At 44.8% G+C, this 27,791-nt stretch overlaps 1 long non-coding RNA gene across 1 annotated transcript in view; it reads left to right on the forward strand.

Annotated features, from left to right (window-relative positions):
* The first annotated feature begins 11,183 nt into the window (after positions 1 to 11,183).
* Positions 11,184 to 27,791, forward strand: part of LOC125977313 (uncharacterized) — a 205,763-nt gene continuing 189,155 nt past the window's right edge. The window contains exon 1 of the long non-coding RNA XR_011087766.1: positions 11,184 to 14,264. This is a non-coding gene — a long non-coding RNA (uncharacterized lncRNA). The remainder of the gene's footprint in view (positions 14,265 to 27,791) is intronic.

Here is a 27,791-nt window from a genome sequence, read left to right on the forward strand (position 1 = left end):
GAAAGCCAAGAGGTAGTGCAGGAAATGGGGTAAAAATACAAAAAGTCCTGCCTAGCTACAAAAACAGATATGCTCAAACCTCATTGAATAAAGTACATAAGCAGACAAGTATATTCACATATCAAATAAATAAAAGAAACATTTTAAGCATATAATTATACCTAGACACCAAATCAGTAAAGAAGACATAACTAGACAGTTTTGATAAGTGGTGATGAGAAAGGTTTTTATAACTGAGCACTTTGAAATAACAAATGACTTTTGATATATTGCCTAAATAGCTTAATGACCCTTAAGGAACTGTGTAATGCATGCCTGATGTTTTTTTTCTCTGAATCATGGACACGGCCAGAGTCGTCTTGACCGTTCAGTACTTGATTGTATCTTATGTTTTGACTAATGCTAGACGCCAGTTTTTGATTACTACTGAACTCTCTGCACAGAGGGAAATAGTTTGCCTAAGATACGGTTGGAAGCATGATTAAACTAAGAATAAGCAAAGACATGATGTATCAAAAGAACAGCAATAGATTAATGATGTCACAGCCAAAAGCTAACATAGTTTCGTACAAAATGACAAAATTAAAAGAATGAGGTACAACAGTGTATGTCCAAGATTGGAGAAGAATGTTCACAGGAAGGTCACGTGGAGATAAAACCAGCAGGTGCCAGAAGGAGTCACCCAAAGACTCGGCCAAAGATGATCGCCAAGGCCGAAAGACGGGAGGGAAGACAACAGCCCCCACCCGAGAACTCGGCCAAAGATGATCGCCAAGGCCGAAAGACGAGATGGAAGACAACAGCCCCCCTCCACACACACACACCAACAGCCCCCCACCTACACACCGAATCGCCCATAACCAGCACCACTCCCATGGGAGCAGACTCTCCTTCGAACTTGTCCCACCCCGAAGACTCATCACCCATCAATCTCGGCCCACAATGGGCTACTGAATATAAAACTGATCTAACAACCTTGGACTTTGCCTTTTCTGAATGGAGACTTTCCGCTCTTGAAGGGCCCAGCACTGTACTGTACTTTCCTGAAAACAGAGCTTTTCGAACAAGAATTGTGATTGAACTAAACCAATCTGTGTAAGTCTAATTTATGCTTCAGTGTCTTTGCATTTTCCTAAATCTGAAGAAATCAAACGAGCACGCAGTGAGTAAATTGGATAACAGGTGATTGGCAAAGGCTTTTGCCGTGAGGCGCAGATAACGCGCTCCCTAAATTGTGGACAAAATCCAGCAGTGCTATGGGGAGAGCCTGGAGAGACAGTGTGGAAAGGCTTGCAGAGCATCACATGCTTCAAGTCCTGTGGAGAACCCAAGGCTTGCAAACCAGCTAAAAAGGTTTTACTGCAGGTTTGAACAGTCCACCCACACAACAGGACCTCCTGCATCACAATCAACATACACACCTCCCCCCACAACCCCCCTGTTCACACCTCCAACGTCGTTATCACCTACTTTCTCTCTTTCAGAAGCCACTCCCGCACTTCAGATCCGTGAGGAGGGGGTGTGTCAGATGTTCCGGAGACAAAAGGTCAGGAAGGCACCAGGCCTAGTTGACGTGTCCCCCTCCTGCCTGAAAGTCTGTGATGAACAACTGGCACCTACCTTTGCATGGATCTTCAACCGTTTGCTGGAGCTGTGTGAGGTGCCCTCGTGCTTCAAAACCTCCACCATCGTGCCGGTGGCCAAGAAGCCCGCCATCACCAATTTGAATGATTATAGACCTGTCGCCCTGACATCTGTGGTCATGAAATCCTTTGAGAGGTTGGTGTCGAACCACCTGAAGGACATTACGGGCCCCCTGCTCGCCCTCCTGCAGTTTGCCTACCGGGCAAACAGGTCGGTGGATGATGCGGTCAACATGGGACTGCACTACATCCTGCAACATCTAGACACCCCAGAGACGTATGCCAGGATCCTGTTTGTGGACTTCAGCTCGGCGTTCAACACTATCGCTCCCGACATCCTCCACCAGAAGCTCATCCAGCTCACAGTGCGTGCCTCCACCTGTCAGTGGGTCACCAGCTTCCTGACCAACAGGAGACAGCATGTGAGGCTGGGGACCATCACATCCGACACCTGGACCACCAGCACTGGCGCCTCCCAGGGGTGCATACTCACCCCACTGCTCTTCTCTCTTTGCACCAACGATTGCTCCTCAGGCGACTCTTCTGTGAAGCTCCTGAAGTAAGCGGATGACACCACTCTCATCGGACTGATCGGGGACGGTGACGAGACTGCGTACAGAAAGGATGTGGAGCAGTTGGTCCACTGGTGCAGCCAAAACCACCTGGAGCTGAACCCGCTCAAGACCATGGAGATGACAGTGGACTTCAGGAGAGACCCTTCACCACTTCCATCCCTCACTATCCTCAGTAATGCTAGACACCTTCAAGTTCCTGGGATCCACAATCTCTCTTCCCCCTACATAGACTCTGTCCGGAAGAAGGCCCAGCAGAGGCTGTACTTTCTGAGACAGCTCAGGAAGTTCAACCTGCTACAGGAACTGCTGAAGACCTTCGACACTGCCATCATCCATTCTATCCTCTGCACCTCCATCACTGTCTGGTTTGGATCACCCACCAAACAAGACAAGCACAGACTGCAACGGACAATCAGGACTGCGGAAAAGAATAATCGGGACCAACCTCCCATCTATCTAAGACTTGTACCTGTCCAGAACCAGGAGACGTGCACATCACATCTCTACAGACCCTTCTCACACAGGTCACAGTTCGTTCAAACTATTCCCCTCCGGACGGCGTTACAGAGCGCTGTACGCAAAAACCAGCAGACACAGCTTCTTTCCCCAGGCTGTCGTTGTGATGAACTCGCACCACTCATAGATTCTCAGAGACATCACTGGGCAATATCCTGTTCTTGCCACTTAAATGTTGTTAGTCACCTGAATGTTTGTCAGTTAAAAATTGTACAGAGGCTGACATCAACTGGAGTCAAATTCTTTGTTTGACATGCACAAACTTGGCCAATATAGCTGATTCTGATTATTTTTCACTAAAGAGGGGTTCTGTGAATGCGCATATGAAACTGGTGGGGTTTGTGTCGGGTCTAAATACCATCAGACATCAGTTCACACACTGAAACAAAGAGGAGAAACAGTAGAAACATTTAAGACACGTTTAAAGACACATTTCTATGACATGGCCTTTAATTAACCTGTATTGGCCGATTCGGTTGGAGATTTTTTTTTTCTTCTCATTTTTCCCCTGGTTGGGTTTTTTTCACTTTTTCCTTGCACTTTTGGGAGCTTAAGATCAGGGGATGCTTTGAGAATAATTGCCAATTGTTTGTCTATGTGAAGCCCTTTGAGACTGCTTCTGATTTAGGGCTATACAAATACACTTGACTTGACTTGACTTGACTAGGAGAAGACACCCAGAGAACACAGTATTCGTTTTACTCGCGAGGAGTGCAGAGAGTGTTCTGGTTACATTCTCTGTCAAATATGAACTCTTAGTCTCCTCTTTTTATTTCGGGTTGCCCTGGTTACAAAGGTGTTGCTGCAGTAAGGGGAGGGGGGGTTGCTGTAGCAACGCTGTCTTGCTAACGAAACCAGCCGACGTCCGTTGCCCTGTTCCTTGACCCCGCAGCAGACGTCTCGTTCCTCGCCAGCCGGTTGTCGTCTTCATTGTTGGCTGTCTTCTCGAACTGTGTTGAGTGCCTTTCCCTCGAAGGAAATGACTGTGCAACAATCCAGCTAAACCTTCTTTTGCTACGTTTATATTCTTGTCAAACCAACGCAACACAAATAATAATGAGTAAATAATTACATATCTTTTGTGCAAACACTTCAACAGAGTTTAAGAAATGTGAGATAACTTGTATGGAGTTACTTAAACAACAATTGAGTAAATATGGGATAACTTACATGCGACTACTTCAACATGTATGTCTTTTCTATGACACTTAACAAGGAAGAACAGTCCCGATCAACAACAATCTATGGATAAAAGCTACAGGGTTAAATAAAAGTGAAAGAAGAGCTTTAGCTCGTATAAGAGTTGTGCTCATGACTGAAAAAGGAAAGAAGCAAAGACCACACACAGGATTGAGATATAAGGAGTTCTCTAAAGACAGACAGAAAACTATGCTGGGACAAGTTGATCCTACTTGTAAATTATAAGGCCCTTGGCCAGTCTGACCAGAGCCTCATCCAAATATTCCAAGAGTTTGGTACCTCCAACAAGGTTAAGAATAAATGCTTTAGACCTTCTGATGCACCAATTTTTATTGCCCCGAGAAACACTAATCCTGGAATTGCCAACTTAATACACCATAAATTTAGCTCCTTCTGACATTTATGACAACACACACAATGTTGTGTCACTAAATTTGAAAGCTAAATCCCATTTCTCACCTCCAGGAACTTCGTCAACTCCCTTACGAAGCAGGTAGAACATGTATCTGTTAAAAGATGGCTTTCTGCTCACCTTATGCATAGACCCAGTCAAACTGTTGTAACTCCCATGAGGACGGAGCCGAACAAAAAAAATATATCCGCAAGCATAACACCGCAGGTTTTTGCTACCATTAATATTTGCTGGAACTAACTGTTATTTTATATTTAATGCTTGCTAATCTAACAGTATCCAATACAAGATTCTCTTGTCAGACAAACGTTCTAATTGATGCCAGAAAGATCAAGACATAGCCATAGAGCCTTTTGGGAAGATTGCGGAACAAGATCTAACCCTCCTTGTCAGGATTGAGTTGAGCCAGGGCGACCAAATGCAGCTTGAACCAGGATTTATTGAAGGGAAGGGGGAAGGTGAACAAAGGAACCGGCGGAAAGAGGCTCACGGACAGCGAGCGGGAAACGGGATTCCCCTCGTACCAAGCGCAGACCAGGAAGAGGTACTGTTAGGGTTTTCAGGTTAGTTTGATCCTATGATTATGTTGGAATGTAACCTGTAATACTTAAACTCGGTTGTCCTGTCTTAACAAAAGTAGTAGAACAAAGTGACTAGCTGCAGAGGAAGCAATCAAAGTTGTTTAGTTCACACAACATCGTGAAGGACCCCCTGCTGTGCTTTGATCAGCCAGGGGCTTCGGCCATTTGTCTACTCTGACCCCCACTCTCACCCCCACTCTGTTCCTCCTAATAAATATGCCCTTGCAGGAAGGAGACTTTTCAGATTTCATTCCTGTAGCAAGTGATCTCTCCACCTGCAGGTGTCTAAAAGAACTTGCCTTGTCTCCTGTGTGGTTCTTGCAAAATAAGTTGGAGTGAGCAAATCTCTAACATTTTGGTGCCGAAACCCGGGACCCTCATACCCATCATCTGGCTGACGGAGGACGACGCGCTGTACACCGTCGACGGGCCAGCGTCCATTAGCCGGACCTGGTAAAGAAAGACATGGGAAGGAAATTCTTCGCTGGGCCAGCATCTTAGGTCTGCCTTCGTCTGACAGAGGTGGATTGACGGGACCCGGCAGTGCAACGAACCAGGGGACAAGTAAGTTAAAGGCCTGAAGTTGTGTGATTGTGTTGTTGTGAAACGCGTATAAAAAAAAAAAAAAAAAAAAAAAGAACACAGGTGCACATGAGATTCGGCTTTGGTTTGTCCGAGCTATGAGATTCGGCTTTGGTTTGTCCGAGCTATGAGATACGGCTTTGGTTTGTCCGAGCTATGAGATTCGGCTTTGGTTTGTCCGAGCTATGAGATTCGGCTTTGGTTTGTCCGAGCTATGAGATTCGGCTTTGGTTTGTCCGAGCTATGAGATTCGGCTTTGGTTTGTCCGAGCCATGAGAAAAATACAAAGCGCTTGAGTTTGTGTGGTTGGGAGTGTGACTGGTAGGATAAATTGACTAAATAGCAGTTCTAGCATTGATCCACGGCAATAATACAGGCTAGTAATTTGTTGAAAGGTCAATTTAAACCTGCATTGAGGATCCTCAAAGACATAGTTAAATAAATAAATAGTAATAAATAGTAATAATAATAATAATAATAATATTTTTGAGACAAAGAGATTGTAAAACCTAGAACTACTAGAATTAAGATGGGAAATAAAAACTGTAAATCTCTACCTCTTGACGGAGATGAGAAGTACATGGCGAGTAGATTTCTTAATTGTATGCAATATATGCCGAAGTGGAAGAAAAAGTATGGAGTAGAAGGGAAGTTGAGAGTTGAAGTGTGAAAGATAGTAGTTGATGTTTTAGAAGAGAGTGTGGATAAAAAGAAAAATGGACTGAAAAAGAAAAGAAAAGAAAGAGAATTGGATTGTGCTAAAATGTGGTTGAAAGTTTCACAAGAGAGAAAAGAACAAATCCAAAAGACAAAAGATAGAAAGATGAAAGGTGATGAGGCTGAGACTATGTTTGTCAGGCCGGAAGACAATGAGGCCGGAGTGCGCAGGCGCACTGCCGCGGCCATGGCTCCAGCCGAAACTGAAGGCGGAGCTCAAGCAGAGGAGCAAGAGGGGCCTTCCGCTCGTACACAAAACTTGTATCCAAGCTTAACAAACCTGCAGCCCCCCCCCATATAACAGCAAAAGAAGTTAGGGTCACATTACTAGAAGTCCTGTACAAACAAGAAGTTTGACCACTGCTGCTAGATTTTCTCAAAATTTGGACAAGGTTGATGTGTGCCCAATGATACAGGTGCCAAACCCTAATGTAGGGGAAGGCCAACTCCCACATACATATGTTTTCCGGCCATGGACTTTGGAAGAGGCAAGAAAAGCAGTTGAAGGGGTTACCCCTGTTGCTGAAGACCCAGCTATATGGGCAGAGGACATGGCTGGAATTATACATTCCTATAGACTGAATGGACATGAGGCAGGAGAAGCTGCAATGTCCTCCTTGGGAAAAGACTGGGCAAAGGTTAGGGGAAATTATACAGGTAGAAATAATCAAGGGCCTTTTCCCTATCCCGTTGAGGGAAATCAATTGGGAGGGGAGTATGCAGCACAATGGAATGGTCTTGTGCAAAGAGTGCGAACTATATTTCAAAGACGAGCGAATTATCAAAGTCAAAGTCTCCTTTATTGTCAATTCCTCCGCATGTCAAGACACACAAAGAGATCGAAATTAAGTTTCTCACTATCCCAGGGTGACAAGACAGAGTTCACAACACACATACAAGTAAACAACACAGGAAAAATAAAACAAGAAGATGAACAATAAGATTGATAGCACGCTAGCCGCTCCCGATGCACAGCAGAGTCCGGAAAGATGACAGTCAACCAGGCCACTGTGAACACGAGCACACAGCAGGCACGCACTGTCCGGTTCGTGGATCCTATCAGGCGAACGCAACCCATCTTGTCGTCCCGCGAACGAACGTACGCCAGGAGAATGAAAGGCACGGCTGGGCGAGGTGGGTTGGCCGCAAGCCTGGCCCGACGTCTCCGCGCTGGCCCCTCTTCCGCTGCCTCGCAGACCCGCTGCCGACGCATCCCAACAATGCTCCAGGACGGAGCAGTCCGAGCTCACGACGCAGTCCAACCGGTGGAGGAAGAGCAGGCCAGTCCGGCGTCGCTCCATGACGAAGCAGTCCGAGCGCCCTTAATCTCTCCGCACCAAAGTCCAGAACGCCATAAAACCCACTTCCGCCGATGTTGAGCAGAACATGCCCGCCACACTAGTAGCACGACGTATCACACGGGACGAACATACACAAAACTGCCGGACAAACACTCAGTAAACACTCACAAAACACCGAACGGGACAGAGAGTGGCCGCTGCGTGTGTACGCGCCGCCATCTTGAACCAATTATGGTCATTTGGCAGGAATAAAACAGAAGCCTGGCGAAGATACTGATGATTTTCGTTTGAGATTTGAAAAAGAATTCAGGGTGCATAGTGGCATCCCATTCAATGATACAGCTGAGAGTGCTTATCAACAACAGCTTAAAAATGCGCTCCTCACTAATTTCCGCCCTGAAATAGGCAACTGGGTGAGGAAACATTTGGTGGAAGTGGATGTTGCAAGTGTGACAACAACTACGCAATGGGCCAGACATGCTGAAAAAGTGATAAAAAAAGGCAAAAGTTCTGATGTATTTCATCTAGATAATGATGATGATGAACTAGAGAAGATACAACAGTCTTCTTCCAAGGGTCCCAGCAAGCCAGAGGAAGAAGTAGAGGCCAACAAGGTCGCAGGCCGCCATATAATTCAAAGCCCCCACGAGATTCCGACAAGTGTTGGAACTGTGGGAAACGAGGACACTTAGCAAGAGTGTGTCGTTCTGTAAAGCAATATCAATCAAAGGGTGCAGGAAGGGGCGGGGGAAGGGCCAAATTCTCAGCATGACTAGATTCCCCCCCCCCCCCCCCCCCCTTGACCTCTGGTGCTCCTATAGAGGAAGAAATAGTAGATGTCCATACAGCATGGGACATTCTGAGTGCATTAAAAGAAAAACCATATGTTACTCTAAACATTGGAGGCAGTGATGTCGAGTTTTTGTGTGATACCGGGGCTTGTAAAACCGTGATAAAAACTAAAGTCCCAAATCTAAAGGCCTCCCAAAATACTATTTGGGTGAAATCTGCTGATGGGCAGGTACACAAGGAGAGTATCTCTAATCCAGTTGAAGTGAGAGATAAGGAAACTGGAAGCATGGCTTCAGTTTCGATTGTCCTATCCCCAAAATGTCCCATAAACCTGTTGGGATGAGATCTGATGACTCGGTTGGGAATTGCAATAATTCCAGTAAAGGATGGCATGCGAGCATGTAGAGTGAGAGATGTGGACTCATATGCTGCACAAGCAGGTGAACAGATTTGCTGCTCCTATGCCATCCCTCCTGAACGAAATCCTAAACTCCCAAGCAGATTGCTGAGTGAAGCTCGAAAACAATTGTCCCAACCTGAATCAGAAATGACTTGTACTGAATTACATGTCACCATGAATATTCTCACTGATCCACAAGATGACTATATTGGAAGTTTTCTCAGCGACGCAGAAGTAACTTTAACAATCACTGCTCTGTACACTGATCGCAGGTCATTTGCGGCTGCTGCTGTACTCTTGCCCGCTCCTCAGAAAGATAGATACAAATTGTCGGCGGTACCCCACATCTCATTGTTTAAACCTCACAGTATAACGTGGGCAGATGTGGGTTCCCGAATTAAACTTGCTGGATCTGTGACTGATTATGAGGACAAAGGTGATGGGGGGAGCTGCAGTACCAGTTGTGACGTGTGGAAGCAAACAGTGTGTGAAGTGGCTGTAGGCAGAGCAGGCGCTTGTGCGCTTCCCTGACTAGTTGACATTTGTTTGAGTGAAAAGGAGGAGGGGGAATTGGCTGGGCTTCCTGAAAAACTGTGGACCAAGGGCCCATCTGATGTAGGTCTTTTACGATCCATTTCCCCAGTACAGATCAAACCAAGATCAGAGTGGCGTCCGAGAGTTAAGCAATATCCTTTAAAACAGGAGGCAATAAATGGGATTGCCCCTGTTATAAATGATCTTTTGGCAGGAGGAATCATTAGGGAATGCCCGGATTCTCCTTGCAACACTCCCATTTTTCCAGTCCAAAAGGCCGACAAAATTAATTGGCGAATGATACAAGATTTACGAGCAGTGAATGATGCAGTGCAAACGAGAGCACCCAATGTGCCTGACCCACACACACTTCTGAACACTTTGAAACCTAATCAGAAGTATTTCACAGTAATTGATCTCAGCAATGCATTTTTCTCAGTGCCAATTCACCCAGACTCACAGTTTTGGTTCGCTTTTACCTTTAAAGGACAAAGCTATACATACACCAGATTGCCACAAGGATTTGCTGATAGTCCAACTATTTTCGTTCGTTTTCGTTATTTCCTTAGCATTGTTACACTATCTCTGCAAAACAGGGAATAAAGTGAGCAAAAATAAGTTACAATGGGTTAGACAGGAAGTGAACTATTTAGGTCACACTTTGTCGGCTTCTGGAAGACAGATACAAAGAACCAGAAAGCAGATTATTTCAGATACACCGAAACCTGAAACAAAAAAACAAATGATGTCATTTTTGGGGCTCTGCAATTACTGCAGAGCATGGATCCCATATTATGCGGAAAAAACACAACCGCTGCTGGATATTGTGCATGGAGTTCCCATGACAATGACAGAAAAAAATCATGTGGACACCAGCAGCGGATGATGCTTTTGTAGTGCTGAAACAGGCTCTGATAGAAACCACAACTCTTATCTTGCCAGACTACAATAAAACCTTTGTGCAAACAGCAGACTGCAGGAATGGTTTTATGACCTCAGTGTTACTGCAGAGTCATGGCAGCAAACTAAGACCAATTGCATTTTATTCAAAAAAACTGGATCCAGTGGCTCTGTCTTTGCCAGACTGTGTCCAAGCAGTGTGCGCGGCGGCGCTTGCAGTGAGACAATCTGCAGATGTGGTGCTCTTTCACAAAATGGAGCTGCTGGTTCCACATGCTGTAGATGTGTTGCTGCTGCAAAGCAAAATGAACTTTTTGTCACCAGCCAGACATCTGTCCTACACTGCTATACTTCTGTCACAACCACACATTGTGATAAAGAGGTGCACAATCCTTAACCCAGCAACGTTGATCCCGTTGCCAGGGGATGGAACACCACATAACTGTTTGGATGCTACAGAACATCTACAGCTGCCCAGAGGAGATTTAAGTGACACGCCACTTGACAAGGGGGAAAAGTGGTTTGTGGATGGATCATGTTCAAAGGATCCTAAAGGAAACAATCAAAGTGGTTATGCAATTGTGAAATTGCCAAACCAGATTGTTGAAGCAGAGAAGCTTCCATACACCAGGTCAGCACAGGCTGCTGAGCTGATTGCTCTAACAAGAGCTTGTCAATTAGCGGAAGATAAGGAAGTCACTGTATACACAGACAGTCAGTATGCGTTTTCTACTCTGTTCTATTTTGCGAAACAATGGGAGCGCAGAGGGATGACAACATCAACCGGTAAGCCGGTTACCCATGTCTCCTTGTTAAAAGACTTGTTGCAGGCCATTCTTTTACCTGCTAAACTAGCTGTGTGTAAATGTGCTGCTCACACCACTGGCAGAGATGAAGTCTCAAATGGAAACAGATTAGCAGACAAGATTGCAAAAGAAGCAGCTGCAGGGAGACATGGCCATGAAATATTTTTAATGGGTTCAGAGGACACACAACTCATAGATAAGACTGTACTGACAGATAGGCAGGGCAATGCTCCAATGGTGGAAAAACGAATGTGGACGACAAAAGGTGCAATAGTGGATACAGATAATATCCACCGCATCAATGACAAACCTGTTTTACCAAAATCACTTTTTAAGGCAGCAGCGCTTGCGACACATGGGCCTTGCCATGTGTCGACAGGAGGGATGAAGTCCATCATAGATCAACAATTCACTACCTTTGGTTTAGATGCTTACTTAAAAAAAATTTGTAAAGCATGTCCTGTTTGTGTGAAACATAATCCACAAGGAAACATGAGACCTAAGAGAGGCTCATTTCCAAAACCCTCTTATCCATTTCAAATCATGCATATGGATTTTATTGAACTCACACAAAGTGGACCTTACAAATACTGCCTAGTGATGATTGATGCATTTTCAAAATGGGTGGAAGTAGTTCCATCTAAACGCGCAGATGCCTTAACAGTGGCAAAAGCTATCTGCAAAACCATCATACCAACTCATGGCATCCCCCAAACCATTTACAGTGACAATGGTCCACACTTTGTGAACCAAGTTGTGCAGAACATGGCTGTACACCTTGGAATAACGTTAAAAAACCACTGTGCTTGGCATCCTTCGAGCGCAGGCCTGGTTGAACGGGCAAACTTTACCATCAAAAGCAGGTTGAAAAAATGCATGGAAACAACAGGCAGACCTTGGCCAGAGTGCCTCGACTTAGTGAAGCTCTATATGAGAATTACTCCCACTTCAGAAGGACTAACACCTTTTGAAATCATACATGGGAGACCATATAGACTACCAGTGTTCCCTGCAGATTTGCAAAAAGCAGATGAAGAACAGACCTTGGCAGATTATCTAATCAGGACGCTCAAACTGAAAGATGTGTCAAATGCAAATTTACTGCCGCCTGATCTCTCCCCCTCACAGGTGGACAACACCATCAATCCAGGAGACTGGGTCTACATCAAGGTCATCAAAAGAAAGAACTGGGCCAGCCCGCGGTGGGAGGGACCGTTCCAAGTTTTGCTTGCTACTCCCACGGCGGTAAAAATTTCTCAACGGCCCAGCTGGATTCACCTCAGCCACTGCAAGTTGCAGAGAGTGCTGGACCCCTAATTCGGAGTGGTGGGGAAGGCTGACTACAAAGGGGCCCCATCGTTTAGGGTGAGGCGTCTCAATGTTGGTGAAGAATTCATCGATCCCCACTCCGCTAGGCGAGGGGATGTCCCGGTGTCTCTGCCATCCTAGTAGCAACGGGGCTCCATATGCCAGATGGATCCTCTGCTGCGTTGTGGTTGGAGCGTGCTATGGTCTATTGACTCATCTGAACAGACCAAATGACAATGTTGCCCGTGGTAAACGATGGTCACATGATGAGAACTTTGAAGACTGGTCATGGGACCCCAGAAACCCATACGAAACCAACACTTGGTACCGGTATGTCAGGTTCACTGTGAGAGCTCACACACAGGAGGGATGCTATGTGTGTTCGAAACTCCCCCCTTCCTCCACGCAAGTTCGCTTGGAGGCCAGAGCAATGAATGTCACTGAAGCAAAATGTATGGCATCCATGGGAGGAGTTGGATATCAGCACCGTGCCGTCGCAGTCAAAGATGCCGACCCTTACCGCCCTGGACTTGCTGACGGTGCCTGTGATCAGCTGTTCTGGACAAATCTCAATGTGACTGTTAAAGGACGAACAATACCACAAGTGGCCTACACAGAAAGACCAGCTGGAGTGAATTACACATGTTACATCCAAGGTAACAAGACCCACGTCTGCATTAACGACGACTGCTCTCCAGGAGGAAACTGGATGGGAGCTTTGGACATCACCGATGAGTGTCAAGATAAGAGAGCCATTTCAGGTGGGGAGGGCTCTCCAACCAACATGGCTACACCATCGAACGGAACATACTTCATACAGAATGGCTGGTGGCTTTGTGGTCACAAGGTTTATCCGATGCTGCCCGCCAACTGGACAGGAGTGTGTGCACCAGTGTGGGTGACAGACCACACCTACAGGATACGACACCATTTGTTGACAGGAGCACATAACTCTACTGGACGTCGACGCAGAGCAGTTGCAACCTTTGACCCTCATGACCCTGTCTGGGGTGTGAACGTTCCAGAGGACCATAAAGTATGGTCTGCCGGAGACAAAGTTGTCCTTGCGCTCTTCCCTCAGATTGGGGTTGGGAAACTATCGCTTTTCATCGAGACACTGAACTATCGTTTTCAATCCTTTGTGAATCTCTCACTGCAAGTCAACGATGGACAAAATAGAGAGATTCAGGCTATTAGACTGATGGTCTTGCAAAACAGGATGGTTCTGGACTTGTTGACGGCAGCACAAGGTGGTGTGTGCCACATCATTGGGACTTCCTGTTGCACATACATACCAGGAGAAAATGACACCCACATAAACGACGCCATGAATTCGCTGAAGAACTTACAGCAGGCCATGTCTAAAGACAAGGTCCCACATCAGTTTGATTTCTTTTCATGGCTATTCTCTGGCAACTGGTGGCAACTGCTGTTGAAATTGCTGTCTCCTGTGCTTGTTGTGCTGATGGTGTTGTGCTTGTTTACGACCTGCGTTATCCCATGTTTGAAGTCTGCTGTGTCGAAGTTTGTGTCCTCTACTGTAGCCCAGGTTCATATACAACTCCTTAGAGATGACGGATGTGATGACGATGATGAAACATGTATTGCGTAGATGCTGTTCTGTTGAGCATGTTTTACAGAAACTTGATGATTTGACCATTGAAAATGCTTCGCAAGTGATGGATACAATGATGTACTGTTTCTGTGTTTTTCTTTTTATTTTTTATTATTCATAGCATTCTGGTCGCCTGTGGCAACGGGGCCGTGTAAGAATTTTCCTGCTAATAACATCTGGCCAGCAGGTTTTTCGCTTACACAATAAGTTTGAGGTAATGCCTCATCTTCACTGGAATGTGTTGCTATCATTGTTTGTTGTTTTTATTTTTACCATTCTACTTTCTTCATTATACGTATATATGTTTTTTTCTTGCTTGTCTTTGTTGTTTGGGGTGGCATAATCATATGATAAATCAGGAGGGAGATGTTAGGGTTTTCAGGTTAGTTTGATCCTATGATTATGTTGGAATGTAACCTGTAATACTTAAACTCGGTTGTCCTGTCTTAACAAAAGTAGTAGAACAAAGTGACTAGCTGCAGAGGAAGCAATCAAAGTTGTTTAGTTCACACAACATCGTGAAGGACCCCCTGCTGTGCTTTGATCAGCCAGGGGCTTCGGCCATTTGTCTACTCTGACCCCCACTCTCACCCCCACTCTGTTCCTCCTAATAAATATGCCCTTGCAGGAAGGATACTTTTCAGATTTCATTCCTGTAGCGAGTGATCTCTCCACCTGCAGGTGTCTAAAAGAACTTGCCTTGTCTCCTGTGTGGTTCTTGCAAAATAAGTTGGAGTGAGCAAATCTCTAACAGGTACTGACTGTGAGCCTGCACACAAGAACCGGCGAAGACACAACAGGCGCAGACACAAACGGGAAGTAACAGGAGACACCGACGGAGAGGAAACACGCGGACACGGTGTAAATATGTACATGAGGGAGCGGGTGACAGTCATTGCGGTAATGAAGGGGTGTGGCTGAGGGAAGTTGCCGGCTGAGCGTCCTCTGGCACGGGCGTGACACTCCTGTCTAGTCTGTCTAGCTCAGGGGTCTGCAACCTTTATTATCCAAAGAGCTATTTTGCCCCCTCGTCTACCAAAAAATAAATTGTCGGCAGCCAAAGAGAATAACAGAGTTTGTACACTTTTAAAGGTATGCATCTTTTATATATTTTACCTGTTACATCCACTGAATATAACAGTGCAGTGTGGATTTGTCGGCGTACTTTGAAAGAAATTAAATTTGGAAGTGTAGGCCTATTTACGTCTTTCAAAGTCAAAGTCAAAGTCAGCTTTATTGTCAATTTCTCCACATGCCAAAGACACACAAAGAAACCGAAATTTCGTTCCCCCCTATCCCACGGTGACAAGACATGGCGCACAACAGACAAACAGTAAACAAGTATAACAAAAGCGTGCTGAATAAATAATGAATAAATAACACAACAATAAATAAATAAATAAATACGAGGAGCAGAAAAAAAAAAGGAGCAAGTGCGCGTACAGCAGACATTCCCGAAAGTAGCGCAACAGTGTTTGTGTGAAAGTAAAATAAAAACGACCCCACTGCAATATAAATAAAACATTCAGCTGCAGTTTAGCAGCTTTAAAAATAAATTGGGAGCGTCTTTGACAAGCTCATGTCAGTGTTTTATGTTCCTCTTTGGGGTTTTTTTCAGCCTGTGATCAACTATGCATCTAAACATACAAAAAAAAAACTACATCATCTGATCAGAATGATTGCATCTTTTGGGGGGGGAAATAATTGCCTATTAACTGCTATTGTTCTTGACTTCTGTGTCTGAAGTTTGCTGCCGATTTTCCCTATATGTAGACCGTAACTTAGTTTCAATTTTAAAATTATTACAATCAACTCAAACTCCAAGATAACGGACCAACAAAATAAACTCATAACGTGATTAAAAATAATAAAAAATGAATCCCATTTGGGATTTGTTTTGGGAGGGGATGTTTCAATGAGGGTTTGGGGCCACAGGTTGCAGACCTAGCGCATGTGACTTTACGGCTTTAACTGAAATCAACTTGTTCTGGTCCTACGACCATTCGTTCATTTAGGGCTTCCCTTGAGTGATTGTGTGTTAGCGACATCTATTGGCTTCTTTTGGTATACATGTTGGCTAGTGTATTTCCAGTTCTCTAACCGTTCGGAAAGAGAGTCTAGGGAGATGACGAGACAGTTGAAGGTAGCCGTTGGCTCAGTTCGGCGAGACAAGTTCAATCTGCTCGAAAGCGTCACAGTTGTGATTCCCTACGAGGGCAATGTTATTTTACAGCTTTCTGTTTTGCACATTTGGGTAAAATTAAGGAGAGGAAAAAGCAGTACGGCATTCCCTTTGTTGTTCTCCTCACCTAGCTGTTTATGCATGCTGGATACCTAAATTCCTTACACGTTTAATGAGGCCAGTATACAACTAATAAGTGTACCAAGGGTGTCATAGAAAAGGGAAACAGGGTAAAGCCAAGAGAAAAATCATGGACGCCAAAGAGGCCTAATCTAACACAAGCCACATGTGTAATGTTATAATTAGAGCTTTAAAGGAGACATATTATGAAGAATAAACTTATTTTGGTTTTATATTAATTTTATTGTGCACTTAAATCTCCAAGATTGTAGAAAAGTGTAATTTATCCCTCCAGGTGTTGAAGATACTTTTATGATCTGTTTGGGGGGATATATTTCACTCCATTCAATTTTCTCCATTTTCTATTACCGTATTGGCCCGAATATAAGACGACTGAATATAACACAACTCCCTCTTTTTCAAACCTCAAGTTTGAAAAAAGACTTTTTGAACAATAAAGTCGTTTTATACAGAAAATAATAATTACAGTACATCTGAAACGAATGATTATATATATATATATATATATATATATATATATATATATATATATATATATATATATATATATATATATATGTATTCGAGAGAAAAAGAAAGTTATTTTGCCTCATTCAAATCGTGCAAAAACTGTCTATCACATCTCAATATCTGAACACTGGGCTAGACTTGTTCTGCATTGCAGCGTTAGTCCGTTACGCCGCATCATTCTTTTACACCAGCCGAGGCTTGCTTTGACGTTAGCGGTGGTATGTTTAGCTCTTTGGCTATTTCCACGTCCTTGAGCTGAATGACAGCTCTGCTGATGGGCAACACGTTCTGTCAGGCGCAGAGCAGGGAGAGGACTCGAATGCAGAGATTCCAAAGTTCAACAAAGTGTTTATTGTCTCCACTGATGGTCGAACAAAAAACGCCTCACGAGGAGGGAAAAAAGGGGAAACTAAGGCGCCTCGAACCGAGGGAGAAAAAGGAGAAATCAAAGCGCCTCGAACCGAGGGAAATACAAAAACAAGATAGCGATGTAACCAAGTTAACATCGGTGATCAAAGACGTTCAAACAAGGCTTCTACGTGGACTCAAGGGTTTCGTGATCGCTAGTGTTCTCAGCAAGGCAAGACGCACTGGCACTGGATACTAGGAAAGACGCGGGTTATATGAACACAGGAGGGGAACACAGGTGAAGACAGTTGGTCATTGACGCAGGTGCACACACTTGGAATCAGGGGATCACGTGACCGGACGCACAGGGGAAGGACACACTGACTGGAACGAGAGGAAAATCACACAATAAAACAGGAAATGATCCGGACGACACATGACAGCATGACACGTTCTTTTGTTTCTCGTCCACGTTCGCACACACCCTCCTGTCGAGCTCTTGAAAGCGGCTGCTCTGAAGACCACGGAAAGCTTTTCTCTGATTGTGAAAATGTTTTAAGCAATCTTTTTGAGCTCTCCATCTTTGTACATTAAACTCGGTGACACCATATTTCACAACCGCTTTGCAATTGTTTGAAGACTCTGCCTCATTTTTCACCATCATCTTGAAGTTTGCATCATAACTTCTCCTCAGCTCCCGGTTAACCTGGCCGATCTTCGACCCACTTTTCTCCAGATTGTTGCTATGTTTCTCCATTTTCAGTTATCTCTTGTCTTATTTTCTTCTTTTTTCTTTCTTACCGCTATTTTTCATTTTCCTTCTTCATGCTACCGGTATTTTTATTTTTATTCTTCGTGACAGGGGTTCACTTTGGCCTCGGGAGTTAAGTTCAGCATTCGCTTTAAAGATATCTGGCTCCATCTAGCGTTGTGAATGGGTATTGTTAGAGATTTGCTCACTCCAACTTATTTTGCAAGAACCACACGGGAGACAAGCAAGTTCTTTTAGACACCTGCAGGTGGAGAGTTCACTCGCTCCAGGAACGAAGTCTGAAAACCCTCCCAACTGCAAAGACATATTTATTAAGAGAAAGAGTGGGGGCTGGTGTAGACTGAATAGGAAGCCCAAAACATATCAGGGGGTGTTTTACGACCTTGTGTAGGATGAGACAAGGTAGGTTATTTATTACCGGTTGCATTCCAACATCTGAAATATATATAATAATCTGAAAAACCCTGACATCTCCCTCCTGTTTTATCATATGATTATGCCACCCCAAACAACAAAGACGCTGATCATCGACAGTGCTGTGGTGGAGAGGGTGAGCTGCACCAAGTGGGGTGCACATCAGTGAGGACCTCTCCTGGTTCGCAAACACCTCATCACTTGCTCCTTTTTTTTCTGCTCCTCTTATTTATTTATTTATTGTTGTGTTATTTATTCATTATTTATTCAGCACGCTTTTGTTATACTTGTTTACTTGTTTGTCTGTTGTGAGCCATGTCTTGTCACCGTGGGATAGGGGGGAACGAAATTTCGGTTTCTTTGTGTGTCTTTGGCATGTAGAGAAATTGACAATTAAACTGACTTTGACTTTGACAAGTAAAAAACATATATACATGTATAATGAAGAAAGAAGAATAGTTAAAATAAAAAAACAACAAACAATGATAGCAACACTTTCCAGTGAAGATGAGGCATTACCTTGATACCCCAGATCAAACTTATTGTGTAAGCGAAAAACCTGCCGGCCAGATGTTATCCATCCATCCATCCATTTTCTGAACCGCTTAGTCCCCACGGGGGTCGCGGGCGTGCTGGAGCCTATCCCAGCTGTCATCGGGCAGTAGGCGGGGGACACCCTGAACCGGTTGCCAGCCAATTGCAGGGCACACAGAGACAAACAACCATTCGCACTCGCACTCACACCTAGGGACAATTTGGAGTGATCAATCGGCCTACCAAGCATGTTTTTGGGATGTGGGAGGAAACCGGAGTGCCCGGAGAAAACCCACGCGGGCTCGGGGAGAACATGCAAACTCCGCACAGGGAGGGCCGGAGGTGGAATCGAACCCACACCCTCCTACCTGTGAGGCGGACGTGCTACCCAGTGTGCCACCGAGCCGCCGGCCAGATGTTATTAGCAGGAAAATTCTTACACGGTCCCTTTGCCTTAGGCGACCAGAATGCTAACAGTAAAAAACAAAAACAAAAACACAGAAACAGTACATCATTGTATCCATCACTTGCGAAGCATTTTCGATGGTCAAATCAAGTTTCTGTAAAACATGCTCAACAGAATAGCATCTACGCAATCCACGTCCCATCATTATCACATCTGTCACGTCTAAGAAGTTGTATATGTCCTCGTGTTCTCGTCAGCTGATGATGTTCCAGTCTGTAGGTGTGGTCTGTCACACACACTGCCGCACACACTCGTGTCCAGTTGGCAGGCAGCATCGGACAACTCTTGTTACCACAAAACCATGATCCGTTCTGAACAGGCACGTGCACTCATAGGATGCAGGTGAGGCAGTGCTTCCGAACTGGTAGTAGAGCCCTTACACCTTGAAAACGGCTCTCTCATCCTGGCACACAGCGGCGATGTCCAAAGCTCCCATCCAGTCTCCTCTCCAGCTGGTCTCTCTGTGTAGGCCACTTGTGGTATTGTTCATCCTCTAACAGTCACATTGAGATTTGCCCAGAATAGCTGATCACAGGCACCGTCTGCAAGTCCAGGGCGGTAAGGGTCGGCATCTTTGACTGTGCACGGTGTTGATATCCAAGTCCTGGATGCCGTGTCCCTGTAAAACAATGCTCTAGACTTTCTTGCTACGTTTCACACAATAATAATGATGAGTAAATCATCAGATACTTCTCGTGCATACACTCCAACAAACGTTAAGCAGATGTGAAATAACTTGCATGAAGTCTACTTAACCAAACATTGAGTAAATATGGATAACTTAAAAACTGTCCCGGTCAACAACAATTCGTAAATAGAAACTACAAGGCATAATAGATAAAGAACTTCTCTTTAGCTAGACAAAGAACAAAGGTGTTCTGTTCATAACTAGTGAGGCCCTCTCACAGATAAGACAAGGAAGGGAGTATAAGAACTCCCTAAAACCTGGCAGATGTGTTGGCCTTGAGCGAAGGTATGAGACCTCCGGTTCAGGCCGGCCAGCGCTTTTACAAAACTAATTATCCTGACATTTCCACACTGTTTATCACATATTTGCTCAAATTCACACATCACCGTAAACAACCCCTTTTCTCGACTCTCAGTCATCGGATCACATTCATGAGGACAAATATGTTTACACCAAAGGATAAACGTTGCAATGTCATCATTCAGAATCCCATGGATCTGGGAAAAGTCTGGTAACACAGATGCAGGAATTTTGCCATCAACATCATCATGTTGCCGCTCAGACATTAGGTATATCTGAGCAATCTCGTCCTCCATGGGCGATATTACTGTAGTGGCGAGACAATTAAACAGAGCACGAAGACACGGTATGCAACATCCATACAAGGTGAGCATAGCAGCAACACTGCAACTGATGGTAAAATTGAGGACACAATGGCGTTATACTTCCTAAAAGAATTCATCCACTTGTAGTGCTCTTTAATCCTCGTTTTGAGGGATCGCAGGCCTGCAATCCGTCAGGCTCCCATCAAGGGCGGTGTTGTTTGGGATGAAGGTGCAGCATTGTTCTCCAAACATTGCGCAGACGCCTCCTTTCTCAGACAACAACATATCATGAGCATTGTGGTTCTGGATCGACATTAGGGAAGGCGTGGCTAGCTGTTCATGCACTGCCTCGAGCCCCGCTTGTGTCCGTTTGCCCAATTTCTGCATGTTGTAATGGATGTAATTCATCCTGTCTACGGTCTTGTTCATCGTTCACCAGCAACAAATGGAGGACTCCCATCCCGCTGCAATTTGGTCATTTAATTCTTATTAATCAAGAACTCCTCTAGGGACTCCAATTTCTTCAATTTCGGTCAAATCATCGTCGCCTCTCAAATTTAAAGATATTTTGGTTTTTACCAGCTTTTTCCCCAGATCTTGGCATGTTGATGTATATACAATTTCGCTTGACTACATTCTCTAAAGGCAATGGCTTCTTTTTTTTTTCTTTTTTCTCTCAATGGATATTATATAGACTGCTCTGTCAGACACTTCACAATCCAGTAGACGTGACAGATTTCACACAATCTTTGGTCAATGGCAACGGTACAAAATAAATAATCGGTCGCAAATCCATACATTTGCAGCTTGTTTTGCCATAAGCAATCAATTGTTTCTTTTTTCAGTTACTCTTATAGTTAGTTACCTGAAACAAATTATCCACATTCATTCTAGATATTCATCCCATTCTTTAACATCTACAGAGGTTGTTGACAAAGTACACATATAAACATCATACTTTCATGGCAGTCCAGATCCAACACAGCAGATCATCCTGCAAAGGTCAAATTGATCTTTTAAATTGGAGGTATTCAGTGTTTTTGTTTTTGTTGAAACAAGCTCTACAAAAAAAATGTTTTGTTTTGAAAATGTTTTGAATATGAATCAAATCCATATGTTGTATAAAGCTGACTGACCTGCCCCACTATCCCTCTTCTTGAGCCATGTGACACGCACCATGGCTCAATATTGCTCACCATTTGCATAGGTTCTTTGGTGGGGTAGGTCATTTATAGATGTCATTCTCTAATCTTGCCCCTTTTTTCATCCATAATTGAATTTCACTCCATGGACTTTGTCGCTGCACATCTTTAAAAATATTTCAGTGATTTAATCTGCTTCTTGTGTGTATAAAATTTGAAGTGTTTTTTGCGCTGCAGCTTTGTGGTTCTGTCTGCACGCTTGTTACCTCTTGACACCTTATCAGTCTCGTGTAAGTGTGTGTACTGCACACGTGCACAAACGTTGCAGGTGGTTATTTCTTCATGCGCAGTGGTCAACGCGGCACTCTCTAGCTGCCAACAGCACTTTTTACTATGCGCACCCAACCAGAGTAAGGGGAGGAGCACATTTCAGAAAACGTGCTCAGCTCGTCGAGAAAATGCGATTTAAGCAATAAAATTAAAAATGCACCTAAAACCTAAACCAAACGTTGCAGGTGGTTATTTCTTCATGCGCAGTGGTCAACGCGGCACTCTCTAGCTGCCAAGAGCACTTTTTACTATGCGCACCCAACCAGTGACGGGAGGAGCACATTTCAGAAAACATGCTCAGCTCGTCGAGAAAATGCGATTTAAGCAATAAAATTAAAAATGCACCCAAAACCTAAACCAAACGTTGCAGGTGGTTATTTCTTCATGCGCAGTGGTCAACGCGTCACTCTCTAGCTGCCAAGAGCACTTTTTACTATGCGCACCCAACCAGAGTGACGGGAGGAGCACATTAAAGAAAACGTGCTCAGCTCGTCGAGAAAATGTGATTTAAGCAATAAAATTAAAAATGCACCTAAAACCTAAACCAAACGTTGCAGGTGGTTATTTCTTCATGCGCAGTGGTCAACGCGGCACTCTCTAGCTGCCAAGAGCACTTTTTACTATGCGCACCCAACCAGAGTGACGGGAGGAGCACATTTCAGAAAACGTGCTCAGCTCGTCCAGAAAATGCGATTTAAGCAATAACATTAAAAATGTACCTAAAACCTAAACCAAACGTTGCAGGTGGTTATTTCTTCATGCGCAGTGGTCAACGCGGCACTCTCTAGCTGCCAAGAGCACTTTTTACTATGCCCACCCAACCAGAGTGACGGGAGGAGCACATTTCAGAAAACGTGCTCAGCTCGTCGAGAAAATGCGATTTAAGCAATAAAATAAAAAATGCACCTAAAACCTAAACCAAACGTTGCAGGTGGTTATTTCTTCATGCACAGTGGTCAACGCGGCACTCTCTAGCTGCCAAGAGCACTTTTTACTATGCGCACCTAACCAGAGTGACGGGAGGAGCACGTTTCAGAAAACGTGCTCAGCTCGTCGAGAAAATGCGATTTAAGCAATAAAATTAAAAATGCACCTAAAACCTAAACACGACGTTGCAGGTGGTTATTTCTTCATGCGCAGTGGTCAACGCGGCACTCTCTAGCTGCCAACAGCACTTTTTACTATGCGCACCCAACCAGAGTGACGGGAGGAGCACATTTCAGAAAACGTGCTCAGCTCGTCGAGAAAATGCGATTTAAGCAATAAAAATAAAAATGCACCCAAATCCTAAACCAAACGTTGCAGGTGGTTATTTCTTCATGCGCAGTGGTCAACGCGGCACTCTCTAGCTGCCAAGCGCACTTTTTACTATGCCCACCCAACCAGAGTGACGGGAGGAGCACATTCCAGAAAACGTGCTCAGCTCGTCGAGAAAATGCGATTTAAGCAATAAAATTAAAAATGCACCTAAAACCTAAACCAAACGTTGCAGGTGGTTATTTCTTCATGTGCAGGGGTCAACGCGGCACCCTCTAGCTGCCAAGAGCACTTTTTACTATGCGCACCCAACCAGAGTGACGGGAGGAGCACATTTCAGAAAACGTGCTCAGCTCGTCGAGAAAATGCGATTTAAGCAATAAAATTAAAAAATGCACCTAAAACCTAAACCAAACGTTGCAGGTGGTTATTTCTTCATGCGCAGTGGTCAACGCGGCACTCTCTAGCTGCCATGAGCACTTTTTACTATGCGCACCCGACCAGAGTGACGGGAGGAGAACATTTCGGAAAACGTGCTCAGCTCGTCGAGAAAATGCGATTTAAGCAATAAAATACAAAATGCACCTAAAACCTAAACCAAACTTTGCAGGTTGTTATTTCTTCATGCGCAGTGGTCAACGCGGCACTCTCTAGCTGCCAAGAGCACTTTTTACTATGCGCACCCAACCAGAGTGACGGGAGGAGCACATTTCAGAAAACGTGCTCAGCTCGTCGAGAAAATGCGATTTAAGCAATAAAATTAAAAATGCACCTAAAACCTAAACCAAACGTTGCAGGTGGTTATTTCTTCATGCGCAGTGGTCAACGCAGCACTCTCTAGCTGCCAAGAGCACTTTTTACTATGCGCACCCAACCAGAGTGACGGGAGGAGCACATTTCAGAAAACGTGCTCAGCTCGTCGAGAAAATGCGATTTAAGCAATAAAATTAAAAATGCACCTAAAACCTAAACCAAACGTTTCAGATGGTCATTTCTTCATGCGCAGTGGTCAACGCGGCACTCTCTAGCTGTCAAGAGCACTTTTTACTATGCGCACCCAACCAGAGTGACGGGAGGAGCACATTTCAGAAAACGTGCTCAGCTCGTCGAGAAAATGCGATTCAAGCAATAAAATTAAAAATGCACCCAAAACCTAAACCAAACGTTGCAGGTGTTTTTTTCTTCATGCGCAGTGGTCAACGCGACACTCTCTAGCTGCCAGGAGCACTTTTTACTATGCGCACCCAACCAGAGTGACGGGAGGAGCACATTTCAGAAAACGTGCTCAGCTCGTCGAGAAAATGCGAATTAAGCAATAAAATTAAAAATGCTCCTAAAACCTAAACCAAACGTTGCAGGTGGTTATTTCTTCATGCGCAGCAGTCAACGCGGCACTCTCTAGCTGCCAAGAGCACTTTTTACTATGCGCACCCAACCAGAGTGACGGGAGGAGCACATTTCAGAAAACGTGCTCAGCTCGTCGAGAAAATGCGATTTAAGCAATAAAATTAAAAATGCACCCAAAACCTAAACCAAACGTTGCAGGTGGTTATTTCTTCATGCGCAGTGGTCAACGCGACACTCTCTAGCTGCCAGGAGCAGTTTTTACTATGCGCACCCAACCAGAGTGACGGGAGGAGCACATTTCAGAAAACGTGCTCAGCTCGTCGAGAAAATGCGAATTAAGCAATAAAATTAAAAATGCACCTAAAACCTAAACCAAACGTTGCAGGTGGTTATTTCTTCATGCGCAGCAGTCAACGCGGCACTCTCTAGCTGCCAAGAGCACTATTTACTATGCGCACCCAACCAGAGTGACGGGAGGAGCACATTTCAGAAAACGTGCTCAGCTCGTCGAGAAAATGCGATTTAAGCAATAAAATTAAAAATGCACCTAAAACCTAAACCAAACGTTGCAGGTGGTTATTTGTTCATGCCCAGTGGTCAACGCGGCACTCTCTAGCTGCCAAGAGCACTTTTTACTATGCGCACCCAACCAGAGTGACGGGAGGAGCACATTTCAGAAAACGTGCTCAGCTCGTCGAGAAAATGCGATTTAAGCAATAAAATTAAAAATGCACCTAAAACCTAAACCAAACGTTGCAGGTGGTTATTTCTTCATGCGCAGTGGTCAACGCGTCACTCTCTAGCTGCCAAGAGCACTTTTTACTATGCGCACCCAACCAGAGTGACGGGAGGGGCACATTTCAGAAAACGTGCTCAGCTCGTCGAGAAAATGCGATTTAAGCAATAAAATTAAAAATGCACCTAAAACCTAAACCAAACTTTCACCCCAGCGACCCGGGTTCGAATCTCAGTGGGACGAAAAAACTTTTATCATAGAAAATTTGCAACACAGTTGCTCGTGTAACCATATAACGATACACTTCTTTAGAGCTAGGGTTAGGTTTGAAGTTAGGGTTGGAGCTAGAATTAGGTTTAGAGCTAGTGTTAGGGTTAGAGCTAGGGTTAGTGTTAGAGCTAGGGTTAGTGCTAGGGTTAGGGTTAGAGCTAGGGTTGGGGTTAGGGTTAGGGTAGGGTTAGAGCTAGTGTTAGGGTTAGAGCTAGGGTTAGGGTTAGAGCTAGCGCTAGGGTTAGGGTTAGAGCTAGGGTTGGGGTAGGGCTAGGGTTAGGGTTAGAGCTAGGGTTAGGGTTAGAGCTAGGGTTAGGGTTAGAGCTAGGGTTAGGGTTAGAGCTAGGGTTAGAGCTAGGGCTAGGGTTAGGGTTAAAGCTAGGGTTAGAGCTAGAGCTAGGGTTAGGGCTAGGGTTAGAGCTAGGGTTAGGCTTAGAAATAGGGTTGTAGCTAGGGTTAGGGTTAGAGCTAGTGTTAGGGTTCGAGTTAGGGTTAGAGCTAGTGTTAGGGTTAGAGTTGGGGTTAGAGCTGGTGTTAGGGTTAGAGTTAGGGTTAGATCTAGGGTTAGAGCTAGGGTTAGGGTTAGAGCTAGGGTTAGGGTTAGAACCAGGGTTAGGGTTAGAGCTAGAGTTAGGGTTAGAGCTAGGGTTAGGGTTAAGTTTAGGGTTAGAGTTAGGGTTAGGGTTAGAGCTAGGGTTAGGGTTACACCTAGGGTTAGGGCTAGGGTTAGAGCTAGAGTTAGGGTTAGAGCTAGGGTTAGGGCTAAGTTTAGGGTTAGGGTTAGAGCTAGGGTTAGGGTTTGAGCTAGCGTTAGGGTTAGAGCTAGGGTTAGGGTTAGATCTAGTCAATTCGATCAAGGGACCCGTCACTATGAGAATAGTGGCGTGACATAAATTGTTTGGAGAAGCACAAATGTGATTTTTACTTTTTGATTTCTTTGCTAGGGCGGCTCGGTGGCGCACTGGGTAGCACGTCCGCCTCACAGTTAGGAGGGTGCGGGTTCGATTCCACCTCCGGCCCTCCCTGTGCGGAGTTTGCATGTTCTCCCCGAGCCCGCGTGGGTTTTCTCCGGGCACTCCGGTTTCCTCCCACATCCCAAAAACATGCTTGGTAGGCCGATTGATCACTCCAAATTGTCCCTGAGTGCGAGTGCGAATGATTGTTTGTCTCTGTGTGCCCTGCGATTGGCTGGCAACCGGTTCAGGGTGTCCCCCGCCTACTGCCCGATGACGGCTGGGATAGGCTCCAGCACGCCCGCGACCCCCGTGGGGACTAAGCAGTTCAGAAAATGGATGGATGGATGGATGGATTTCTTTGCTTGGCTAAAAATGTATTCTGTAACAGCTTAAAGCAATATTGTTAGTCAATTCGATCAAGAGACCCGTCACTATGAGAATAGTGGCGTGACATAAATTGTTTAAAGAAATAGATCAAAGGTTTGGATTTTTATTTCAGAGTTAATTGAAGCGTAACTTTAAAAAGTTATTCTCATGAAACAGGAAGTGAAGAAAAGGGGAAGTGAAAGATTTTACCAGGGGCTAGCTGTACATTTGGTGGAAAGTAATGCGTGGTCAGGGCGGAAACAGCTGCTGAAGGCAACAGGTGTCCGAGCGTGGGAAAACTGGGCAATCATACCCTATAGGAGGCGTGGGAAAACTGACCAGTTTTATTCTATAGGGGCGTGGGAAAACTGGGCAGTCTTCCCCTATAGGGAGGGTATAGAAGAAAGAAAGGGGGGGGGGACAGAGAAGTCTATAAAAAGTCCTGCAGGGGCAGCTACGGGGCTTTTTCCCCCAAAGAGCGCTCATACGTGAAGAAGCCCGAGGGAGTTTCAAGATTTTTTCCAAAGTCCCGAGATCTTTGTGTGAGACGCAGGATCGCTGGTCTGAAATTAACTTGAATTTACTCCAAAGAATTGGACTGGACAACTTTGCAGGACAAACTAGGTGAGAGGAACGACTTTTCTGTATTTTAGCGAGGGTGGGGAATAGTCATCGGGCCGCCGGTCCCCTCGAGGCCAGCCTGTTCCTCCAATTTGGATTTTAGAAGTAAGATCGAATTGATCACTCGACTTTGCTTCCACCAAAAATAGCACGCAGCTGGTATTTACTTTTTCCCTCTTTCATGAACTGTGTTTTGCAATCGAATTGTTCTGGGATTGAATGAT

The sequence above is a fragment of the Syngnathus scovelli genome, chromosome 11 (assembly GCF_024217435.2).
Source record: "Syngnathus scovelli strain Florida chromosome 11, RoL_Ssco_1.2, whole genome shotgun sequence".
Classification (NCBI taxonomy): domain Eukaryota; kingdom Metazoa; phylum Chordata; class Actinopteri; order Syngnathiformes; family Syngnathidae; genus Syngnathus; species Syngnathus scovelli.